Below are 19,583 nucleotides of genomic sequence, written 5' to 3'. Positions count from 1 at the left end.
GGCGGAAGTGGACTCTCCTGGTTAATTGGCTAACGGAAGGTTGCTCGACGCCACTCCGTCTGCAAACTGAACGAACAAACGAGTTTCGGCGTCCTGCTCTTCTCGGTTTGTTCTCTGTATCCGGTAGTAAGAAATAGTTTTTCGTTTTTTACGTATTTTCCTTTACAGTTTATTCAGTGTAACAGTCACTAAACGACGCGGTGTTTTTCTTTATCTCTTATCTTCACCATATTGGTTGTTAACTGTATTTTCTAGTCACTAAACCAGACAGTTTTTCCGTATTAATTGTCTTGTCTATCCCCTGGACTGGTTGTTACGTTGACTGAACCAGACGGTGTTTTGTCTGAATAATGAAGTTGTATCTCCGCCGCCCTGCTTGTTAATTGTACTGTCCAGTAGACAAACCAGCCGGCGTTCCTCCGGGATAATTATTTTTATATTTCGCGTACTGGTTGTTAAACCAGAAGAGGTGTTTTTTTGGGATAATTATGTTCGCCGTACAGGTTGTTAATTTTAATTTCTAGACGCCAAAATAGTTTTTCCTGAAATTCCCTGTACTGTTTTTTTAATTTGACTGCTAATTCACTAAACCAGACGGAGTTTTGTCTTATTAGTAATCTTATATATTCAGGGTACTGTCTAGTCACTAAACCAGACGGAGTTTTGTCTTATTAGTAATCTTACATATTCAGGGTACTGTCTAGTCACTAAACCAGACGGAGGTTCGTCTTATTATCTTATATTCGGCGTCCTGGTTGTTAATTGCGCTGTCTACACGTTAAACTGGACGGTGATTGTCCTGATCGATTATATTACGAATTCACTGCGCTCCTTGTTCAATTTAATCTCTAGTCGCTAACCCAGGTGGGGTTTTTCATGACGACTTATGTCGTATATTCACTTCACTGGTTATTAGGTTGTTAATCTTTACATTTCTAGTCACTAAACTGGACAGTTTCTCCTTATTAATTATCTTCTATATAACTTCTGTACTGTGCTGGTTGATAATTGTACTTTCTAGTCATTATACCAAACAGTCTTTTTCCTTATTCATGATCTTATATTCACTCTACTGGTTGTTAATTTTACTGTGGAGTCACTAAATCACGGAGTTTTTCTTGATTAATTATCCTATGTTTTCACCACAGTGGTTGTTAATTGTCTCATCACTCAACCAGATGGTGTTTTTTTTGCAATTTAACAAACGTTAAATATTCGCAGTACTGTTTGTAGTTTGTGCTGTGTAGTTACTAAACCAGAAGGTGTTTTTCCTGAATAATAACCTGTACTGGTTGCTCATTTTACTGCTTAGTCACTGACCCAGACGGAGGTATTCCTGAATATTTATTCTGTATAATCGCCGTGCTGGGTGTTAATTTTACTGTCTAGTCACTCAACCAGCCGGCGTTCCTCCGGGATAATTATTTTGTATATTTCCCGAGCTGGTTGTTAAACCAGAAGGGGCGTTTTTTTGGAATAATTGTTATATATTTGCCGTACTGCGTGGTTGTTAATTTTAATTATAAACGCTCAAATAGACGATGTTTTTCCTGAATAATAATTGTATCTGTTCTCTGTACTGGTTTTTAATTTTACTGCTTTGTCCCTAAACCAGCTGGCTGGTCTTTCCTGAATCAGTTCCCCCTTCTGGTTGTCAGCTGTGTGGTCTCGTCCCTGAACCAGACAGTTCCTGTCCACAGTGGTGACTGTATATATTCACTGTGCTGGTTCCTGGTTTACTGGTATAGTCACTCACCCAGACACAGGTTTTCCAGAATAATTGTGATATATTTGCCACACTGGTTGGTAGTTGTCCAACTAGGGTCACTAAACCAGACAAACCAGCAGTGCTTTTCCTGAATAATTGTTTATATCCCATACTGGTGGGTAATTGTGGTTTTTAGTCAGTGAAACCAGATGGTCTCATTCCTGAATTTGTTTTCCCCATACTGGTTGTTAATGGTACTGTCTCGTCACTAAACCAGATGGTGTTTTTCATGAATACCTTTTTATATCTTCACTGTAGTGGTTGTTAACTTTAATTTCTAGTAACTAGTCCTAGTTACTTCGCCTGCCTGCTGGAGCCTGTGAGGGTGACGATGATGATGATGAAGAGCTGCTGATGCCCCTGGTCCAGGTGGAGAGGACTCCTCCTGTCGGGGTGCCAGGGGGTGACCCTCAGGGCTGTGTCCTGACCTCCTGCTGTCTCTCCCTCACAAGGACCTGGTCAGTGGGCTGTTGACCCTACACACTGTTACATATACTTGCTGTACTGGTTGTTAGTTTGAGTTTCTGGTCACTCAACCAGTTATGGGTTTTTTCTCTACAGTTATGAGAGATATTCACTGTTCTGCTTGTTAATTGTACCGTCTCGTCACTAAAGCAGATGGTGTTCTTCCAGGATAATTATTTTTAGTATTCCCCGTACTGGTTGTTAAACCTGAAGGAGTCTTTTCTGGATAATTCTGGATTGGCCGTACTGGTTGTTAATTTCCTAATCGCTAAATCGCTAATTTTCATTAACCAGATGGTGGTCTTCCTGGATCCTTCTACATCTTCACCGTACAAGTGCTGTCCAGCCACTAAACCACACAACGTTTTTCCTAAATATTTGTAATATATTCACCGTACTGGTTGTCAATTGTACTGTGTTGTAGACACTCCATTAGACCGTTTTTACTTACCAGTCATCTTGTATATTGACTGTACTAGTTGTTCATTTTCATTTCTAGTCACTAAACCAAATGGTGTTCTTTTCTCAAGAATTGTAATGTACAGTCTTAACTGAACTGGTTCTTAATTGTGCTGTCCAGTCACTAAACTAGACTAGCTTTTCCTTTTTAATCCTTAAGTACTCACCATACTGGCTCTTAATTGTGCTGCCCAGTCACGAAAACAGACGGTGTGTTTCCTGCGTACTTATGTTATACAGTATATTACCTGAACTGGTTGTTAATTTTAATTCCTAGTCATGAAACCAGACGATGTTTTTCCTGTATCTTTATTGTATACAGTGGATTCCGGAAGCGTTGGCACCCCTTGATAAATAGGAAGAAATATATTTCCAGCACAAGGAATCAATTATCCTGAATTAATGATTAAACATCCTGGAGTCAACAAGACAAAACATTAGATATAACCTTCCCCGAAACAAAAGAGACACAATTCTTGCTCCCCTGTCTTGAGCTCTTGGTGGATCTTCCCCTGGGGAGGATGACGGCCGGACGTCTGTTCCGGCAGCTCTGGATCAGGTGGGTGAGCACTCTGGGAGGGATCATTCCGGGCCGTTCCTCCATGCAGAGCCCTTCCCGGTCCCCGAGGGGCGCAGGTGTGCGCTGTTGAGGAAGACGACTCCTCGCTCCGGTTCGGTGTGGGTCCAGCCGGGTCCTGGCTTCACGCGCGTGGAGAGGACGCGCTCATACAGGCGCGAGAGCAGCCTCCGATCGGGTCAAAGGTCACGGGTTTCGCACGGCAGGCTGGCGGCAGCAGCAGCACTCGTTCTAAGTGTCCGTATGGGGAGCCGTCTTCTCCCCGCAGACACGTCCTCATAACGGACCCCTGTGCTCTCGAGAGAGGAGAAGGGGACTTCTATTTGGAGGAGGATGTGTGGACCTCAGCTGAACGTTCTGGGGTTGTAGCATCGGCGTCAAAAGGATCAGATGATGAGCCTGCAGTTGATTCTTTCTTCTTACCGGGCAGAAGAGGCATATTAGCCAGAACGAGCGGTTACTGTCTTGTACACTTGAAGGGTCCAAGCTGAGGGTCTTCCCCGGCGCTGATGGGCAGCCCTCTCCAGCTCGGACCTGGGGTCTTCAGCAGGACTGGCGTCGGGGGACTGAGAGGGCCGTGGCGAAGCCCTGCTGTCCTTTCCTTGTCTGGTGTCAGCCCCGTCTCTGTCAACGCCGCGGTGCGGTCTGGATCGTCTTCCTGTCGGGAGATCCGTCTCCGGCCGCCGACGCAGCATCCTGAGGCCAGAGGCGACCGGGTCTGGTACCGCTGAGAGCTCCTGCTGCCATCGGACCACCGGCGGGAGAGCAGCCCCAGAGCATCGCAGACCCCCCCCACATCTGGTACAGGAGATCTTGCTCCACAGGTACCCACGATGACCGTGGTTGGAAAGTCCAGTTTTGGCCTCCTCCTCTGACCAGCGGTGGACAAGCTCCAGGTGCCTCGGTCTGCTCCTCCTCCGACAGCAGGGCCTCCCCCTGGCCACCCTTCCAAAGGGCTTGTTGGCACGGCGCTGAAGCCTCTGGACCTTCCTCTGTCCCCCTCGCGTTCCTGATGGGAGATGATCTGGACGAACCCTCCATCAGGAGTGGAAGAGAGAGAGTTCGGATGTGAAGGGACCCCCACAGCTCCTCTGTGTCGAGTGATGTTGGGAGTTACTCTCGGTTGTGATAGTTGCTGCACAGTTTGCGTACTTGTGGTTTCTCTCTCGAAGGCATGAAGAACATCCCAGCGGTCTGGATGAGGAGTCCAGCTGCAGGTTGGACTCTCTCCTGTGTTCTTTCCTAACTTTCCAGGATACCCGGAAGCTGGCAGTGGGGAGACGGGTGTGGATTAGTTGGGATGTGGGTGGGATGCCGTCTCCTATTTTTCGTTGATTTTCCAGGAGGTCCAGAGCCTGACAGTGGGAAGACGGGTATGGATGGCTTTTGGATGGTCCTACCAGTCTCTCCTTTCCCGAGTACCCCAGGTTGACAGTGGGAAGACGGGTATGGATGCAGGTTAGATGGTCTCTCCTGTATTATTTTCCAGGATGTCCAGAGGTTGCCAGTGGGAAGACGGGTATGGATGAGGTGTTGGGACTGCGGTTGGAATCTCTCCTGTTCTTTTCCAGGGCCTCCTCAATCGCTTTGCACCTCCAGAGAGTTTGGCCTCCCCGTTAGCCGGAAGAAGACCCCCATCACGGGTCGGGACGTCAATGGCGCTGCGGGTGTGTTCATGGGGGGGCACGCCCTCGCAGTGGTGGGTGGAGGGGTCTGCTGTGTGAAGAGCAGAGGTGGTGAGCCTCGTTTCTGTGGTTGGTTCATTGACCTTCCTCGTGCTGATGGAGGACACAAGGTTTTCCTGTGCGCGTTTTCCCTTGGGATACAGGAAGTCCCTAAAGTACACACATGCCACCCCCCCCCCTCTCCTCCTCCCTGCCTGCTGGAGCCTGTGAGGATGACGAGGATGATGAAAGCTGCTGGTGCCCCTGGTCCAGGTGGAGAGCTGGAGCCCCAAGAGGACTCCTCCTGTCGGGGTGCCAGGGGGGTGACCCTCAGGCCTGTGTCCTGACCTCCTGCTGGCTCTCCCTCACAAGGACCCGGTCAGTGTGCTGTTGACACTACACTCTCGAACCCGAGTCCAGCTCGAGCACAAGGTCAGGTTAGTCTGGTCACTCCTGTGTCACACCCAGGGCTGGAACCCACAACCCTACTAGTGAGGGGAGTACTGTTAATATTGTATAATTATTGATGTAATGCTTAATGAAGTATTGATTTTGTTTAACAGTTAATACTAGTAGGGTTATTTTATTGTATTGGTTGTAGCATCAGTAATAGGGGCAGTACTGATAATTTCGGCAGGAGCACTAGGAATAGGATGCAGTGTTTTTGTATTTTCAGGAGGAACATGAATAAAAAAAGCAGTATTTGAGTAATTTGAGTAGGACCAGTAGTAGGCGTAGTATTTTATTTATACGAAATATTGATGACCCCACCATCAGGAGAGGAAGAGAGTTCAGATGTGTCTCTGCTGTTTTTAGCTGTGAAGGGATCCACACAGCTCCTCTGTGTCGAGTGGTGTTGGGAGTTACTCTCGGTTGTAGTGGTTGTTGCACAGTTTGAGTAGAGTTTATGGTTTCTCTTTATGGATGAGGAGTTCAGATGGAGGTTAGGAGCTCTGCTGTATTTTTTTCCCCAGATTTTCCAGGATGACCAGAAGCTGACAGTGGGAAGAGAGGTGTGGAAGAGGTGTTGGGGATGAGGTTGGACTCTCTCCTGTGTTCCTTTTCCTAGTGTACCAGGATGTCCAGAGGCTGACAGTGGGAACATGGGTATGGAAGAGGTGTTGGGGATGAGGCTGGACTCTCTCCTGTGTTCCTTTTCCTAGTGTACCAGGATGTCCAGAGGCTGACAGTGGGAAGACAGGTATGGAAGAGGTGTTGGGGATGAGGCTGGACTCTCTTCCATTCCCTAGTGTACCAGGATATTGAGGAAGAGTACTCCTCGCTCCTTCGCAGTACTGTTTGTATTTTGTGCTGTGTAGTTACTAAACCAGAAGGTGTTTTTCCTGAATAATAACCTGTGCTGGTTGGTCATTTTAGTGCTTAGTCACTAATCCAGATGGAGTTATTCCTGATTATTTTTTCTATGTATCGCCGTGCTGGGTGTTAATTTTACTGTCTAGTCGCTAAACCAGACGGTTTTCCTTTGGGATAATTATTTTGTATATTTCCTGTGGTGGTTGTTAAACCAGAAGGGGTGTTTTTTTGAATCATTTTTATATATTTGCCGTACTGCGTGGTTGTTAATCTTAATTTAAAAACGCTAAAATAGATGTTTTTCCTGAATAATTGTATCAGTTCTCTGTTCTTGTTTTTAATTTTACTGCTTTGTCGCTAAACCAGACGGAGTTTTTCCTTATTAGTTATCTTATATTTTCACTGTTGTTGTTGTTAATGGTAGATTCTAGTCACTGAATCGGACAGTTTTTCCTGAATAATTATGTATTAATTATTCTTCCCTTTTATGTTAATTTCTAGTCGCAATACAGACAGTTTTCCATTATTATGCTCTATATTCACTGTACCAGCTGTTAAATTTACTGTCTAGTCACTAAACCAGACGATGTTTTTCATGACGACTTATGTCGTATATTCACTTTACTGGTTATTAGGTTGTTAACTTTTAATTTCTAGTCACTAAACTGGACAGTTTCTCCTTATCTTCTATATTCTCTGTACTGTGCTGGTTAATAATTGTACTTCCTAGTCATTATACCAGACAGTCTTTTTCCTTATTAATAATCTTATATTCACTCTACTGGTTGTTAATTTTACTGTGGAGTCACTAAATCATGAAGCTTTTCCTCATTAATTGTCCTACAGTATGTATTCACCATAGTGGTTGTTAATTGTACAGTCTCATCACTAAACCAGATGGTGTAATGATGGATTTGTGTTATAGATGCACTGGACTGGTTATTAATTTTACTTTCCAGTGAAGCAGACGGTGTTTTTCCTGAATAATTGTATTTCACAATCACTGTACTGCCTTGTCCCTAAACTAGCTGGCTGGTCTTTCCTGAATCAGTTCCCCCTTCTGGTTGTCAGCTGTGTGGTCTCGTCCCTGAACCAGACAGTTCCTGTCCACAGTGGTGACTGTATATATTCACTGTGCTGGTTCCTGGTTTACTGGTATAGTCACTCACCCAGACACAGGTTTTCCAGAATAATTGTGAGATTTGCCACACTGGTTGGTAGTTGTCCAACTAGGGTCACTAAACCAGACAAACCAGCAGTGCTTTTCCTGAATAACTGTTTATATCCCATACTGGTGGGTAATTGTGGTTTTTAGTCAGTGAAACCAGATGGTCTCATTCCTGAATTTGTTTTCAACGTACTGGTTGTTAATGGTACTGTCTCGTCACTAAACCAGATGGTGTTTTTCATGAATACCTTTTTATATCACCACTGTAGTGGTTGTTAACTTTAATTTCTAGTAACTAGTCCTAGTTACTTCACCTGCCTGCTGGAGCCTGTGAGGGTGACGACGATGATGATGATGATGAAGAGCTGCTGATGCCCCTGGTCCAGGTGGAGAGCTGGAGCCCCAAGAGGACTCCTCCTGTCGGGGTGCCAGGGGGTGACCCTCAGGCCTGCGTCCTGACCTCCTGCTGTCCCTCCCTCACAAGGACCTGGTCAGTGTGCTGTTGACACTACACTCTCGAACCCGAGTCCAGCTCGAGCACAAGGTCAGGTTAGTCTGGTGTAGTATCCTCTCACGAGGCACCAGTATGGTGGGGTAGTGCATTTACTGGGACAATTCTTAATTGTAGCAGTACTGTAAGTCACAGAATGATTCTTTTAATGGTCTTAGAATCCAGCCTTGCAGTATAACTCAAACAACGCACACACACGGGTACTAATACACTAAAGTACACTTATTAATACACAAAATGTGCATATAAACATAACAGATCTTATCGAGAGGGTTGGCAGAATACAATGGGTATATTCATTCAGTCACGAAGAGTTACACATACCAAGAGGGACATACGTTCAGTATATCATTCATCTAGACGGTTTTGTTAATGAACTTGGTTACAACTTCTACACTAGATACTCAAAACAAGTACATAACTCTTAGGAATTAAATTGATATCAACTGGTTGGGATGACAATTGAATTCTGGAGCAGTAATGCAGTGAAGTTGAACACTCGTCCAATCTCTGGGGATTCGAATCTCCTGCAGGCAGAAGGAAGCACAGGCAGGCTGGTTGCTGTGTCCAGTCGGCGCTCTCCGGCTCGGTGCGGCTCGCGACGTGGTGGGGATTCCTGCGGCGGTGCGCTGCTGATGCCCTCTGAAGACCAGCTAGTTGGTGCTGGCTGAAACGAGCAAGAGTCTGTGCACAGGAGAAAAGATGACTGTGGGTCCCAGCGGGTCAGGAAGAGGACCGGTTCGTTCCTGATGACGCGCCAGTACTGAATACTGATTCAGCTGTCCACGGTTCCGACCTGTCCACGAGGCCTGCTGCTGGTGCTAACCTTGGGTGGAACCTTTGGTTACTCTCTGGCAACCTCCGCTCTTGACTCTTGGAACAAAGGAAAGTCCTGCACTCGGACACGCTGGCCGTTCCGTGGTGGTCCGGGCTGAGTCTGAGGATGTTCGGGGGGGGCGCTGCGAGAATGTCCTGCGCTTGGGAACTGTGTTCCCTTGGGAACTGTTCTGCACTTCCCAACTGTCCTTCCCTGCCCTGGAATTGTCCCTTGCTGGGGGGACTGCAGGTCGCTCGTTGGTTGAACGTTTCATGGGCATCCGAGACCCATGTGTTACCACGCCCCGCCAGTCCCTGATTGGTTGATCAAGGTGAGATATGAGTCCCTTACTCCCGACACTCAGGAATGCAGTCCAGATGTCCATCTGGCACTCCCTAGACAGATAGGCGCCAACGGATGACCATTGATCATGATAGCCAGGCTTAGCTAAGTGCATCCACATTCGGGAGTTGTCCCTTATCAAAAGAAAACATCTTTAAATCAGCCTGCATGAAGAGCTTCTCTGTGGCTGCACCACAGAGATGAACAGAGAGATGGGGCCTCATTTGGGAAAGCACAGCAACGCTTAATCCTGTCTTAATAACGAGCTTTGCCAGTGTAGACTGGTCACTCCTGTGTCACAGGTTAGTGATGTTAATTTATCAGCAGTGATTTAGTATTTGACGTACTTGTAGTATTCGTTTTTCATGTTTTATTAACAGTAATATACTAGTCTCAGGAGCTGTAATATTTTCAGCAGCTGCATTAGTAATAAAAGCAGTATTGTTCTTATTTTCAGCAGGAGCACAACTAAAAGAATTGGTATTTTCAGTAGCAGCCCTGATAATAGAAGCAACTTTGTTAATTTGAGAAGCAGCAGTAGGAGTAGAAGCAGTACTGTTTTCAGCAGCAGCATTAGTGAAAGTATGAGTGTTTTCAGGAGGAGCTCGAGGAAAAGTAGTGTTGTGTTTTCAGGAGGAACACGAATATTAGAAGCAGTATTCGAGTAGGACCAGTAGTAGACGTAGTATTTCTTATCTGTACAAAATTTTGACTAAACCACCATCAGGAGTGGAAGAGAGTTCAGATGTGTCTCTGCTGTTTTTGGCTGTGAAGGGACCCACACAGCTCCTCTGTGTCGAGTGATGTTGGGAGTTACTCTCGGTTGTAATAGTTGTTGCACAGTTTGCGTACTTGTGGTTTCTTTCTCGAAAACGTGGACAACGTCACAGTGGTCTGGATGAAGAGCTGCCGGTGCCCCTGGTCCAGGTGGAGAGCTGGAGCCCCAAGAGGACTCCTCCTGCTTTGTCTCTCAAAAGCGTGAGCAACATCACAGCGGGCTGGATGAGGAGTTCGGATGCAGGTTGGATGCTCTCTGCTGTATTAATTCCCAGATTTTCCAGGATGTTCAGAGGCCGACAGTGGGAAGACGGGTATGGATTAGTTGGGATGTGAGTTGTATGATCTCTCCTGTATTATTTTCCAGGATTTCCAGAATCTGACAGTGGATAGACAGGTATGGATACAGGTTAGATGGTCTCTCCTGTATTATTTTCCAGGATGTCTAGAGGCTGGCAGTGGGAAGACTGGAATGGATGCAGCTTACCGTCTAAGGATGGTCTCTCATGTAATCTTTTTTTCCCTACTTGTCCGGGATGTCCAGTGGCTGACAGTGGGAAGACAGGTGTGGATTAGTTGGGATGCATGTTGGATGATCCCTCCTGTATCATTTTCCAGGATGTTCAGAGGCTGGCAGTGGGGAGATGGGTTAGATGGTGTCTCCTGCATTCTTTTCCCCAGTTTTCCATAGGCTGACGGTGAGGAGATGGGTATGGATTAGTTGGGATGTGAGTTAAATTCTTTCCTGTATTTTCCCTACTTTTCAAGGATATCCAGAGGCTGACAGGGGGAAGACAGGTATGGATTAGTTGGGATGCATGTTGGATGATCTCTCCTGTATTATTTTCCCTAATTTTCCAGGATATCCAGAATCTGACAGTGGGAAGACCAGTATGGATGCAGGTTAGATGGTCTCTCGTGTAATCTTTTTCCCTAATTTTCCAGGATGTCCAGTGGCTGGCAGTGGGAAGATGGGTTAGATGGTGTCTCCTGCATTCTTTTCCCCAGTTTTCCAGAGGCTGACAGTGGGAAGACAGGCATCAATTAGTTGGGATGCATGTTGGATGATCTCTCCTGTACTATTTTCCAGGATATCCAGGAGCTGGAAGTGGGAAGATGGGTTAGATGGCGTCTCTTGCATTCTTTTCCCCAGTTTTCCAGAGGCTGACAGTGGGAAGGCAGGTATGGATGCAGGTTAGATGGTCTCTCATGTAATCTTTTTCCCGAATTTTCCGGGATGTTCAGTGGCTGACAGTTTGAAGACAGGTGTGGATTAGTTGGGATGCATGTTGGATGATCTCTCCTGTATTATTTTCCAGGTTGTCCAGGAGCTGGCAGTGGGAAGATGGGTTAGATGGTGTCTCCTGCATTCTCTTCCCCAGTTTTCCAGAGGCTGACAGTGGGAAGACAGGTATACATACTGATTGGATTCTCTCCTGTATTTTCCAGGATGCCTACAGGCTGACAGTGGGAAGACGGGTATGGACGGGGAGTTGGGAGGGAGGTTGGATGCTCTCTGCTGTCTGTATTTCTTCCTCTGTGGCGTCTCTCTGCTCCTCTCTCTCTCAGTCCAGCTGCATGTGGTCTGTGAAACAGCAGTTTCGCAGTGCTGAGCTGGGATTAGGACTGGTGGGTTGCAGAGTTCAGGGTTCGATTCCAGAGGGGGACACAGCTCTTGTATCCCAGAGACAGGTACTTAAATTTCTGTTCTGGTATGTTTTATTATAGTGTAGTATTGACAATGGTGTGCTGACGTCTCATGAAGGCTGTAACTTAATACTCACATTCAGTGACACACTGTCTTAAATGCTCGCCTGTACTGTGCTTTCATACTTGAATCTGTTTACAGTTGTAATACTCAGTGAGCTAAACTCGCGCCTGTACTGAGCTTTAATACTCAACACACCTGTGTGCTGAACTAAAACCTTTATTCTGCTTCAGTACTCAACCCTGTGTGCTCAACTCTCACCTGTACTGTAGTTTAATACTCAGACACATCTGTGTACTGATTCTTGAACTGTACTGCGCTTTAGTAATCAGGAACAGATCAGTGTGCTGAATTATCGCCTGTATTGAGCTGCAATGATGACACTTGTGTGAAGAACTCTAATATGGACAGTTGTAACACTCAAACCTGTGTATTGAACTCTGTACGCTGTACTATAATAGTCCATGACACATCTGTGTGCTGTAGTCTCAACTGTACTGTTTTAATACTCAATGACAAGCCAGTATTCTGTACCCTTGTAGTGTACTATAATACTCACACCTGGACTGAACTCACCTGTAATTCTCAGACATGTACTGAACTCTCTCCTACACTGAGCTTTAATACTCCTTGACATACCTGTGTGCTGAACTGTTTTATGCTTTAGTATTTGAACCTGAGTGCTGAACTGTTGCCTGTAGTGTTGTAGTACTCAAACTTGTGAACTGAACTCTTGGCTGTACTGAGCTTTAATACTTAGTGACACCCTTGACTGTACTGCACTTTAATACTCAATGACAAACCAGTATTCTCAGCTCTCATCTGTAGTGCACTTTAATAATCAAACTTGTGTGCTGAACTCTCTCCTATAATGCTTAATTTTAATACTCTTTCCCGCACCTGTGAGCTGGACTGCATTGTGTTCAAGTATTCGATTGAGTGCTGAACTGTTGCCTGCAGTGTGTTGTAGTAAAAACTCTGTACTGAACTCTCAGCTGTACTGAGCTTGAATACTCTGCTACACTTGAGAACTCTAATATGTACAGTCATACTGAACTCTGTACACTGTACTATAATACTCACACACCTCTGTGTACTGGATTCTCAACTGCACGGCGCTTGAATAATTAATGACAGTGTGATCAGTGTGTTGTGCTGTGTTTTAATACTCGATGACAAACGGTATTCTGAACCCCTGCCTTTAGTGTAATACTGTACTCCATAACCCACCAGTGTAGGGAAGTCTCACCTGTTTAATACTTCCCCTGTAATATGGTCTAATACTCAAACCTGTGCGCTGAACTCATAACTTTGAGACTAGGTATTCGATCTTGGTAACAAAATGAATTTTACAGTTTTCGTATTAAGTGCAGCTTTGTGAACGTGCTGTGTGTTGGCCACATCGTTGCTGGCAGGTGTGAAACTGCTGGTCTCACCAGGAGCGAGAGAGAGTTTGTGGAAATTGTCACACAAAAGCAGCCCTTCCTGCTCACTAGCTGCTGTACACACACATGAAATGGGCTCTCCTAACATCCTTAATACTTTCTGGTCTTTTTGAACTGGCGTATGTATTTGAAAGTTTCACTGGTCAGCACAGGAGGGGACAGGAGACAGGGGACCCCATCAGCACTGAAGGGCACGAGGTGCCAGGCAGGTGAGTGCAGACCAGGTGAGTCTCTCCTTCACTGGCTGTCCCTCGCAGGTGACGCTGGTCTTACATGATCGGTGCTGATCGGACCAATCTGCGATCCACAGACTCCGGGGGGACAGAGTAGGAGTCTTCTTGGGGAGACATCCAGGTTGTCCTGATCTCCTGCCTGCTGGAGCCTGTGAGGATGACCATGATGACGAAGAGCTGCAGGTGACCCTGATTCAGGCTGCTCTTTGGAGATTAGATGAGCTCCAGATGGAGAGCCAGTGGACTCCTCCTATCGGGCTCCAGGGGGTGACCCTCAGGGCAGTCCTGACCTCCTGCTGTCTCTACCTCAGAAGGACCTGGTCAGTGTGCTGTTGACCCTACACTCCCGTACCCAAGTCCTCCAGCACGAGCACAAGGTCAGGTTAGTCCTGTCACTCCTGTGTCACACTCAGGGCATGAACACACAACCCTACTAGTGAGAGAGGAGAACCTGCACTAACTTATAAAGTTACTAGCGTTGATATTGGAGCCTGGTGAAGTATTATTGTATATTTAACAGCAATATTATGAGATCACAATCTTGAGTGACAGGTGAACGCTGGGCTGAACACCGATGACCAGGCACAGAGAGACTGCAGAGCCAGACTGCTGCCCTCAGACACACGAACCAGCTGTCACAGCTGTGCAGCCTACAGCAGCGTGTCCTGGGATGGAGGTGGTATGCTCTCTCCTGTCTCTTTTCCCTTTTCCATTTTCCAGTAAGTCTGGCGGCTGACACTGGGAAGACCTGTATGTATGAAGATTGAACCCTCTCCTGTTTTCTCTTCCTTAATTTTCCAGGATGTCCAGGGGCAGACAGTGGAGAGATGGGTATGGCTGGGATAGAGGTTGGATGTTCTCTCCTATAATCTTTTCCCTGATTTTCTAGGATGCCTGTAAAATTGACACTGGGAAGACAGGTATGGAGGAGGAGTTGGAATAGAGGTTGATGTTCTCTCTTGTCTCTCTTTCCCTAGTTTTCCAGAGGCTGCCAGTGGGAAGATGGGTATGAAAGAGGTGTTGGGGTTGACATTGGACTCATTAGACTGTATTTTCCTTAATTTTCTGGGCTGGCCAGAGGCTGATAGTGGGAAGATGGGTATGTATGAAGATTGAGCCCTCTCCTGTATTCTTGTTCCCTAATTTTCCAGGATGTTCTGAGGAAGAAGGGAAGACCAGTGTGGATGGAGGTTGATGCTCTGTCCTGTGTTTATTTCTGTAGTTTTCCAGGATGTCCAGAGGCTGCCACTGGCAAGACAGGTATGTATGAAGATTGAACTCTCTCCTGTTTTCTTGTTCCATAATTTTCCAGGATGTCCAGGGGCAGACAGTGGAGAGACAAGTATGGCTGGGATAGAGGTTGGATGTTCTCTCCTGTAATCTCTTCCCTGATGTTCTAGGATGTCCATAAAATTGACAGTGGGAAGATGGGTATGGAGGAGGAGTTGGAATGGAGGTTGATGTTCTCTCCTGTCTCTCTTTTTCCCTAATTTTCCAGAGGCCAGAGGCTGCCAGTGGGTAGACAAGCATGTATGAAGATTGAGCCCTCTCCTGTGTTCTTGTTCCCTGATTTTCCAGGATGTTCTGAGGAAGACAGAGGGAAGACCAGTGTGGATGGAGGTTGATGCTCAGTCCTTCGTTCATTTCTGTAGTATTTTCCAGGGTGTCCTGAGGCTGACAGTGGGAAGACGGGTATGGATGAGGAGTTGGAATGGAGGTTGATGCTCACTCCTGTCTCTCTTTTCCCTAATCTTCCAGAGTCCAGAGGCTGATTGTGGGAAGATGGGTATGTATGAAGATTGAACCCTCTCCTGTGTTCTTGTTCCCTAATTTTCCAGGATGTCCAGAAAAGTCATTGGGAACACCAGTGTGGATGGAGGTTGACGCTCAGTCCTGTATTAATTTCTGTAGTTTTCCAGAATGTCCTGAGGCTGCCAGTGGGAAGACAGGTATGTATGAGGAGTTAGGATAGAGGTTAGCTGCTCTCTCCCTGTTTTTTTTCCTTATTTTCCAGGAAACGTGCAGAGCCATTGTGTATGAAGTTTGAACCCTGTCCTGAGTTCTTTTCCAGGATGTCCACAAGCAGACAGTCGAGAGGCAGGTGTGGTGTTGGGATTGATGCTGAACTCTCTCTCCTGTATTGTTTTCCAGGTTGTCCAGAGCCAGCCAGTGGGAAGACGGGTATGGCTGGGAGTGGGGATGGAGGTGAGAAGCTCTTTCCTGTCTTTCTCTTCCTCCTTGTCGGTCTCTCTGCCTGTCTCGTGAGCTGTGTGTCTTTCTCTCAGTCCAGCTGCTTGTACTCTGTAATACACTACACTTCTGCAGTATTAAACAGGGCTTTTTGACTGTGGATTGCAGGTTTGATTCCAGAGGGGACACAGTCTTGTACCCCAGAGTGAGGTACTTTGCTCAGATAGACTGTTCTGATCATGGTTATCAGTGGCTGTACTGTAGGGAGTGGAGTGCTGACAATGGTGTACTCAATTCTCGAGAGTATTGTACCTTAATACAATGACACGTCTGTGTGTTGAACTTTCACCTGTACTGAGCTTTGTTACTCAATGATATATACCAGTCTGCTAAATTCTTTCCTATGTAGTACTTGAACACCCAAACCTGTGTACTGTACTCCCATCTCCACTGAGCGTTAATACTGGTAATCCTCACACTTGTATAAGTAACTCTCTCCTGTCCTGAGCTTTAATTCTCAATGACAGACCTGTGTGCTGAGCTATCCTGTGGACTGTGCTGTAATACTGAAACCAGCGTGCCGAACTTGTACTTAATTTAATTCTCACATTGACACACGAGTGCTGAACTCACCTTCACTGTGCTTTCATACTCAAAAGTGTGTACTGACCCCTCATGTGGACTGGACTATCATACTTAAACCAGTGTAACCAGTGTGATACACCTGTGTGCTAAACTCTCACCTTGACTGCGCTTTAATACTCAAACCTCTGTGCTCAGCTCACCTGGACTGGATTAAAATACTTAAACCACTGTGCTGATCCCTAACTTGTAAGTGAGCTTTAATATTCTGTGACACACCAGTGTGCTTAATTTTAACCTGCAGTGTTCTTTAAATCTCAAATCTGTGTGCAACACTCTTACCTTGATTGAGGTTTAATACTCGATGACACACCTGTGTGCTTGACTCTCACACGTTTTAAATTTGTTCTCAGATCTGTGGGGTCAGCTCTGGACTAAAAAACTTAAACCTGTGCTTCAATACTGATACCTGTGTACTCCTCTCTCACCTGGAGTGTACTCAACAGAACGGGTGCTTTTTTTAATACTGAAACCTGTGTTCTGAACTCTCATCTCCACTGAGCTGTAATGCATGGTAATGCTTAAACCTGTAACCTTAACTCTTACATTGACTGTGCTTTAATACTTCAATCAGTATCATCAGGTCTCACCTGGACTGTACTGAAATACTTAAACCAGGGAGGTGAGCTTGTACTGAGCTTTAATATTCAGAGACGTGTATGCTGAGCCTTCATCTGTAGTATACTTCAATACTCATCTGTGTGCTACACTCTTACCTCGATGGAGTTGTGTTCAATGACACCTGTGTGCTATACTCTTACCTTTGCCGTACTATAAAAGTGAAACCAGTGTGCTGATCCCTGACTTGTAAGTGAGTTTTAATCCTCAGTGACACACATGTATGCTAAACCTTCACAAGCAGTGTATTTTAATACTCAAGTATGTGTGCTGGACTGTCAGCTGTACTATTAGAGTACTCAGCCCTGTGTGATGAACTGTAACCTGTACTGTGGTGTAATACTCAAGTCTGTGAACGCACATGTCTGACTGGTACTATTTTGCAGTGCTCAGTCTTGTTCTGAACTCTCACCAGTACTGAGCTTTAATACTTAAACCAGTGTGCTGAACTCTGACTTGTACTGATCTGTAATATTCAGTGATGTATGCTTAACCTTCATCTATAGTGTACTTTAATACTCAAATCTATGTGCCACACTCTTACTTTGACAGTTTCAATACTCAATGCCAATACTCAATGTGTCCTTTACTCTCGCCTTTTTAAATAAATTATTCTCAGATCTGTGTGTTCAGGTCTCACTTGGACTGTACTAAAATACTTAAACTAGTGTACTGATCTCTTGTTCAGACTGACCGTGTCATACTCAGTGATATGTGAGTGACTGTAGCTTGTACTCTATTGTGATATCCTGATCTCTCTTGTACTGTGATGTCAATGTCCCCTGTATTGTGCTGTTCTATCCAGTCGTGTAGTGTACTACAATGTAATAACATGACCAGTGTACCAAACTGTCACCTGTATTGTTATAAAATTGATTCATGTGTACTGTACTCCAATGTGATAACACAACCAGTGTACCAAACTCACCTGTATTGTAATATCCAGCTATGTATACTGTACTCCACTGTAATAACACAACCAGTGTACCAAACTGTCACCTGTATTGTTATAAAACTGATTCATGTGTATTGTACTCCAATGTGATAACACAACCAGTGTACCGAACTGTCACCTGTATTGTATTGTAATATCCAGCTATGTGTACTGTACTCCACTGTAATAACACAACCAGTGTACCAAACTGTCACCTGTATTGTTATAAAACTGATTCATGTGTATTGTACTCCAATGTGATAACACAACCAGTGTACCAAACTCACCTGTATTGTAATATCCAGCTACAGTATGTATACTGTACTCCACTGTAATAACACGACCAGTGTACCAGACTGTCACTTGTAATCTATTGTGATATCCTGATCTTTCTCTTGTACTGTGATGTCAATGTCCCCTGTATTGTGCTGTACTACAATGTAATAACACAATGTAATCTACTGTGATATCCTGACCTCTCTCCTGTACTGCGCTGTCAAATGTCATCTCTATTATGTTGTAATATCCAGGCATGTGTACTGTACTACAGTGTAATAACATGACCACTGTAACATACTGTCCCCTGTAATCTAGTGTTATACTTGACTGTCAGTTGTGCTGTGTACTAACAGCTGTGAAGAAAGCTCCACAGCTGAAATGTTTCCTTTCTTCTCTTCATCGGGGTAGGACCTCGGACTGTTTCCTAGGCTGCCTACACCTGCTGACGTAGCTCTCTGTTGGACTGGTGTTGCAATACTGTCCTGTGCTGTTGTAAAATTAAGAGTGGTGTATTGATCTGCTATCTGTACTATACAGTAACACTGCTGCTGTACTGTATGTCAGTGTAACACACGGAGTGTGGACTACCTCAGTCACCGGTACTGGATTGTAATACTCAGCCCTCTGTACGGTATGTCAGTGTAACATATGGAGTGTGGACTACCTCAGTCACCGGTACTGGATTGTAATACTCAGCCCTCTGTACGGTATGTCAGTGTAACATGGACTGTAGACTACCTGAAGATATCATTGGTACTTAATTGTAATACCCAGCCCTGTGTACTATACTGCACTATGTTTTACGCTGTGCTGTAGTGTAGTACTCACTTATGTCTAAATCTGTCACCTGTACTCAATTGTTCTATGCTGTGTGTACTGTCATGTGAATTGTCACCTGTATGGTGTTAATGGTAGTGCAGTGTAATTCTCAGATCTGTGTCCCAAACTGTCACCTGTACTTGCTTGTAGTAGTCCAGTGGCTGTACTGTAATACTGTAGTGTGGTTTGCTGACTAGGCTCAGTCCTGGTGTTGTAATACCTCCACCTGCCTACTCTATTTTAAACTAGCACCTGTACCGTATTGTAATAGCGTTAGCGACAGGTACGTTTGACTTGTTCCATGGGGAAGGGGGTAGACATCTGTGCTCAACTCTTCCTGGTGTTTTAATCCTCACCCCTCTGAGTGCCAGTATGGTGCTGTACTGGACAAACTTGCCTACTGCACTTGATCTTTTCTAAGCTTCAGCGTTTCCAGTGGTACCTGGGGCTGGGCTCTTTCCTGCGTTTCATACCATCATACACGGGCACTGGTGTGGTTCAGAGTGGGGGGGGAGGAGAGACTTTTTTTTGGAACAGTCTTAGTGTTTAGGCACAACTCCTAATAGTTCCAGTTTTGTTCTGTCGGCGTCATGAAGTGGACTTGTTTCCAGTCCGATCTCTCGGGTGTGCTGTGGGGGTGGGCTCTTAGATGTGTGTTAAAGGTCCTAACCCTCCCTGGTTTAACTGCTCTGACCTGCAACAAGGTTATTGGAGACGTGTGAGATTCGTGGCTGGAGTTGTGCTCCAGGCCAGAGCTCTGCGTGGTGTCTGTGGCCTTCTAGGAAGGTCTCCTGGTGGAAACGTAGCCTGTGAGCAGCAGGAGCTGTGTACAAACACACCCCCCCCCCCGTCT

This window comes from Atractosteus spatula (genome assembly GCF_055471065.1).
Source record: "Atractosteus spatula isolate fAtrSpa1 chromosome 10 unlocalized genomic scaffold, fAtrSpa1.hap1 SUPER_10_unloc_1, whole genome shotgun sequence".
In the NCBI taxonomy this organism is placed as follows: domain Eukaryota; kingdom Metazoa; phylum Chordata; class Actinopteri; order Semionotiformes; family Lepisosteidae; genus Atractosteus; species Atractosteus spatula.
This window is presented reverse-complemented; position numbering follows the sequence as displayed.